This window comes from Malus sylvestris, chromosome 4 (assembly GCF_916048215.2).
Source record: "Malus sylvestris chromosome 4, drMalSylv7.2, whole genome shotgun sequence".
NCBI lineage: Eukaryota > Viridiplantae > Streptophyta > Magnoliopsida > Rosales > Rosaceae > Malus > Malus sylvestris.
This window is the reverse complement of record NC_062263.1, coordinates 1,921,362-1,928,319: the sequence shown is the minus strand read 5'-3', so window position 1 is coordinate 1,928,319 and position 6,958 is coordinate 1,921,362.

The window sequence follows — 6,958 nt, the reverse complement described above, 5'->3', positions numbered from 1 at the left end:
TGTATCAACTGCGCATGGTAGCCCATCCACCTCAAGGTCCTCAACCCTCACAGGGCCCTTTCTTCTACGAGTATTAGTCTCTAAGCGAGACTTGTTAAACGACAAGACTTGCCCCGGTTGCCCCTCATCTGTAAACTTCAATACTCGAGTAATACAAAAACCAGACGACTCACGCGAATCTCCAGCTCCTTTGTCCACCACTGCTTGACATCACTCTCCTGCATCACCCAAGCATTGATACTAGCCATCGAGCGCATAGTTATAGAGAGCCTATCTTTCAAGACTCCAAGGAAAAAGCTAGACCATTTCAAATCGGAGAACAAGGTGGTAGTGGTAACTGTTGGAAATGCTCATTTTCAAGGTTAAAGGCACGTATCAAAAGGAGACGATAATGATTGAAACACCAAAGTGTAATCAGAATCCCTATTCTCCAAAACCAGGAACCAACAGTCATAACCATTACCTCTCCGCTGGCATTCCTAATCATAACCACTTTATAGACCTTATAGACATCACTTACGGGACAAAACCCAAATCCATAATAATTGTTGTACTTACCATCTATTTGTATTATCTCTCTAATAGACGTGGGCCCATCAACACATGTGTATTTTATTTCTATTAGAGATTATACAAACAGATGGTACTAATACTATTTTTTATAATAATGTGTGCAAGTTCTAGGGTGGTACTAGTTCAACCTAGATGGGGGTGAATAGGTTTCAATATAAAAATCCAATTCAATTTTCAGTCACTTATCAAACTATCCTACACATATGCAGTTAAAAAGATAAATAAAAAATGCATGTAGGATGTAGGATTTGACATGCCCGACCCCAATATCCTCCAAACATCAAGATAGACACATTTTGACCGACACCCGAGGGTGACGAAGCCATATTAACGTGCATGTAAAAATATGAAGAAAGAACGAACGTAAAATAAAACACATAAACTTAACTATAATGAATATGCAAATGTGTGAACATGTTCAAAGCATACAACTAATCAAGAATATTGTAGAAGGAATACTATGAAAAGGTGCGAACAAAGGATTGGGTCCTACACCGAGAGGACTTGAAGATATCGATGTGAGAGTGTACACCTCGATTCTAAGTCCTGAAGGGGGCGTAAAACAAAGCATGAGTGGACCAAGTATATATTTAAGTAATACTAAAATCAACTACTCTTCAAATGTACTAACCCCCAGTTTTAGAAACTCATATAGCATAATAAATAATAGTTTTTTTTTTCCGAAAACACTAGCATGCCCTAAAACCTTGGATTAAAACATATATCATATATAGTGTGCTTAGTAGTGGTATCACAATCGCATGAAGGCACTACATCGCCTGTCCGAAGGTACATATATCTTCCGTTCGAAGGCACTACATCGCTTGCCCGAAGGCACATATATATGAATATCCACTAAGTAAGCACATAAAATTATGAACATAATCTTTTCAAAATATATCTCATTAGAGCTCAATAGCTAAAACATCATATCATAAAACCATATTCATAAATATTTCAATAAACATAAATCCGATAAAGCATGACATTTTATAAAGCATAATTCGGATAACCCATAAACGTTTCATAAAACATAATTATAATCATGATTTTCATGTATGCATTTCTAGCAATAAAATCATGCATTTTAGAAGGGTCCACTCACAGATACCTTGTCACCGAAGAGCCGCTCAAACTAGAGAGGACGAGGTTGTCACTAACAATCGTACTTAATCACATAAAATGACTAATCAGTAAAACTCTACTTAAGCAATTGAATTTGGGAAAACAGAGTGAGGATTTGAAATCAGGACATCGAAATTAGTTTAGGAGGGGTCCTGGGAAAATTTCGTAAAAGTCAACAAAAAATCAACACAAGGAATATTCTAGGAAAATCAACACAAATTGGGTCGGGTCAGAACAGTGTTTTGGATTGGGTTTTGGGTTGCAGGTCGGGTCGACCCGTTTTCAGGCTGTGGGTCAGCAGGTCTCCACAAACAAGAAAACCGAAGCTTGGAGAGCTCTATTCATCTCAAAATCTCAACTAAAACTAGTCATTCAATATACCAAATTGAAGCCCTAAGAACAAGGAAGAATATTATACCTATGTCGTGGCCAGCTGTGGCCGAAGTTGGCAGGAAAATGGCCTGGAAGGCTTGGGTTCTCGCCGAAATTTAGGGAAGTCTCCCCGAGAAGTTTCTGCAATACTTCGACGTCCACAACACACAAGCACAATAAAAATGAACTATGAGGACAAAAGGAGAAGGTTTAGAGTGTTTCCAAAGCTTACCCATGTCGGTATCCGCGAGAGTTCTCCGAAGAACATTTTGAACAGTGACAGTGACACTGTACCGTGAAAGGGAAAGAGGAGGTGGAGCCTTGGTGGTCTGAGGTCGTGACAGGGAGGTCCTAAGGGTGTTGGGGTTCGCCAGAGTGGCGAGGCTAGTGATGGTGGAAGTGGTGTCGTGTGTGAGTTCGAAGAAAGAGAGAGTTGTAGAGAGATGAGCATAAGAGAAGGAGAGAGAGAGAGAGAGAGAGAGAGAGAATGAAGATGAGAGAGAGAGAATGATGGGGAGAGGGAAGAAGGAGAAAGGGCTGGGAGACCAAAACAAAGGGGTGGGCCCCACTGACACACTAAACAAGCCCAAAAAAGACAAACATGAAAAATATCTCCCACACGTGAAATTACCAATTTACCCTCATTTCGAAATTTGTAAAATTTGGGACGGATTGTTACAGGATTTAACGAGGCCACAATTGGAAAAATCCCTGGACTTCCAAGCCAGGACAAACACATGAGTACAGAAAGACTTACAAAACTCATCAACTCAACTAAACATGCATACTAGTAGGCAGTTTTCTTTTTACGCTTTGCTACTCAATCTCTCTTTAGCCTTTGAGTGGAAGTGGCACGACATTAACGCGGCCGTCAATCACTGTCTCCTCGAATTTTGTAAGATACTAACGCGATCATGGAATGTATATGTTTGGATTAAAACTTGACTTTGGGCTCAAGAAATGAGCTGGCCCAAAAGGAGTCCTGGAGGAATAGAAGATCAAGGCCCGGCCGAAACCTAGGAAAGCAGGAAAGGGCCTTTTCTGACTTGATACAATTCATAAGGACCACTTGCTTACCTACCCAAGGACCAAGTGGTATAGACTGACCAGACTGCATAGCCCATAAAGTACTTTATGGTGGCATTACATGTAAAAAAGCTGATGAGTCATCACCCTCAAACCGCATTCGGGCAAGGCTGCTGCTACAGGAGGCCAAACCGAGTTGTCTATAAAAGGAGGAAGAGAAGACAAGAATAAGGACACTCAATCAAACAAACAAATGCAAGCCCAAACTCTGCTCAAAAGCCAGATTTGCCTTCAAAACGAAGCTGTAGTCAGCCCAAGCCTTCATCCCATTCGGGACAAGCCTTTATCCCCCGCGGGATAACCTTCTCTTCAAACCTTTATAATAGCTCTGCTACCTTGTTTGAACTTGTTGTAGTATCGATTCACTTTTTGTATCTCCCTCTCCCCCTTTCTCCCTCTAAGCTTTCAGACCTTTGACAAAACTACAAAGATAGGGACCTGCAAGACGATCAGCCTTAACTGATAAGGTTTAACCTTGCCCGACCTTCTTTGCTTTGTCTTTGTCTTTTCATTCTTTAAAGCCTAGCAATATGTTGTATACTTCCAGTTATATGCAAGTTGTTTCTAGCAAAATAATGATGAAAAGACTTTCTCAGTATTTGGATTCGATTTGAATATATCTTCAGTGCTCAAATCAGATCCAAGTCCTAAGCCCTCGGGCATGTAAATCTGATCAGTTTAAAAGTCCTTGGCCTCAAGGCATAAAAAAGAACTTTATGTGGACTTAACCCATCCATGACAGTCCTTGATAAACGAGAAGTCCGAAGTTACTTGGGGCGCAAGTAATCGACCTACCTCTTGGTTTTGTTTCTATTATATTATGATTATCATTTAACGCTTAAATATGGAATAGATTCTGATAGGAAGCCTCAAGGCCTACACCTAAGGCCCCACAAAGGCACCTATTTGGATTCATTCTATTCTGCGGTCTAGATTGTTCGAGTATAAGAACGAACTCTAATGGGAAGCCTCAAGGCCTACACCTAAGGCCCCACAAAGGCACCTATTTGGGTTCACTCTACCTCTCGGACTCGGGTAATCAGAAGTATAATGGTGAGAAGATTTATGCAATCATAAAGATCAAATATGATGTGTTCGAGCACTGGTTTAGTTTGAGAGGAAGCCTCAAGGCCTACACCTAAGGCCCCACAAAGGCACCTGTCATGTCTAAACACAGTTTCTCGAGCATATACATATTCACAACTAAAACTCGACATCCATTCGACATCTGCCATACTGAAGATGGCAGTGGCACGCCTGAGCACCTCAAAAGTTAATCTTGATTATGAGCCTCAAGGCCTATACCTAAGGCCCCACAAAGGCACCTTTCAAATTAACTCTGTCCTTCTCTTTCAGCATTGCCCGACGAGCCTTGCCCGAAGAGTCTTGCCCAATCAAGACTTGCCCGACAAAGCCCGATAGGAAAGCAGAAGCCCGACAACAGCCCTCAACCAGCGCCAACCTCCCGGGGAGCTGTGTGCTCGTTGGCCAGGAAGACATCCCCGACGGAAATTCGTGCGACGAACAGTATATATGAAATGGTTAATGAAAGTCAACCAATTACGAAAATGACGAAGCATATTTTCATAATCGGTCTCGGTTTAAAGTACAACGAAAATCAATAAAGAAAAACTGAATTTTATCTTTTAAAACCACACGGCTGAAGACTCTTTTCTTCCTCACACACTATTGCTGCAACACTCGTATAATGTTCTCTGTGAAAATATTACTATGCGAGACAACCCAGATAAAATAATAAGGACTAAACTAGTAGTGAATATGCATTGACCTGAGAACCATCAAAACAATAAGATGGAAACGATAGCCGTTCCTATATGAAGTAACCCAAAAACTCAAAAACATATTCACATGTTGCATCTATTTTGTATATTTTCTTTCAAAACTCAAAAGCAGCATTCCAAAACCACCTAGTCTAATGCATGCTGCAGTAGCAAAGATTATGATATGATGATCACTTCTAAAAACCTAGCGCCTGCACTAGTCCTCTCTACCCGTATGTGTTATATGCGGCAGCAGCAAACCTTAGGCCTCATTTGGTAGCTCGGAATGTACTGACTATTTCTATTGGATAGGATAAATAGTCATCGGATGATACTGATTAAATTACGGATAGTACTGATTAAATTAGTTGGGCGTTTGGTGCAGTATCGGACTAATGATCGTATTATTTATACTGTGTTTGGTATTGAACCGGATAAGAAAAGGGAAGTTACATCATTGATATAATCTCAATTAGTTCAGTGTAAGTTACATCATTGATAGAAGGCAAGTCATCAGCTGCCAACACAACCTGCATAATAAGAGGCAATCATGTGAAAATGCTCAGCAAGGCAACTCATTCACAAAGCATTCATAATAAATTTCATGCCTTTTCTTATTTGGCAGGAATAAACAAGTTCGGAAAATACATGCTAAAGAACCAGATGCATTCAACATAAGAACAAGATCTGACATTAAACTTGTGTTCCACACTGGAGTAATTCTCTTCCAAAGGGTAAAATACCCAAAATAATACCAGAAATATTTACTATAACTTATCAAATCCCACCCTCCATACAAACCCACTCATTGATTCACCAACCAAAATTAAAATCCCAGATTGAATATTTTCAATTGTAATAAACCAACAGGCTCCTCATCGGAGCCTAGATCCGAATTGCTATCCCCGTCCTCGTCAAAGACCGGCCCCCTTCTTCGTCAGAACCCAAATCGGAAGAATTCGAATCATCATCTTCCTCCTTCAACCTATGGAAGGTTTTGTTGTCACTTGTCAGAGATCGAAGGCGAACGGAGGAGGTGGGAGGTGTGTGTGTGTGTGTGTGTGTAAGGAGGAGGGAGGAACAGAGAGAGAAAAGAAGAAGAAGGGCGAAGATGAACTTGGGATCCAGACAAGAGAGTGTAGACGATGTGAAAAAGTGGAAGGAGAGTGCTGAGAGAGAAGGAGAGGGATGAAGAAGCGATAAAGAGGGACGGAGTCAGCGAAGAGAGCCATTCTACTCGACTAATTAATCAAAGGTTTTGGTTGGGATAAACAAGTGGGCATGAGGTGTATAAAATAAGTGGGCCCGATTAAAAAATCTTGTGCTTATTTAATACGAAGCTCACAAAACACCTGTTTCGTACTATTAATACTATTTGGTTATCACATTCCAATCTCGACTCCGCCGTAGCACGATATTGTTTGATCACACCTTCACGGTTTTGTTTCTGGGAACTAACGCGAGAAGCTTTCACCCGAACTACTCGAGAAGCTCTCGCCCGAACTCGCTTAACTTCGAAGTTCCAATGGAATCTGAAGCAAGTGAGTCCTCAAAAGGCCTCGTGCTATAGGAGGTGGGCATGTACATATAAGGCACATCACCCCCTTTACGTTTGTCGATGTGAGATGTTACAATCCACCCCTTTAAGGGCCCGACGTTCTCGTCGGCACACTTGCACCAAATGGCAGAGTGGCTCTGATACCATTCTGTCACATCCCGGTCTCGACTCCGTCGAAACACGATATTGTCCGCTTTGGGCCCCAGCCACACCCTTATGGTTTTGTTTCTGAGAACTCACGCAAGAACTTACCAGGGGTCACCCATCCTAGGATTGCTCTTGCCCGAACTCGCTTAACTACTGAGTTCCAATAGAATCTGAAGTCAGTAAGTCCCCACAAGGCCTCTTGCTATAGGAGGTGGGCATGTACATATAAGGCATATATCCCTCTCCGTTGGTCAATGTGAGATGTTACACCGGTGGTATTATACGGCGTGCCAAACGAAGCCTAAAAGCCTAATCT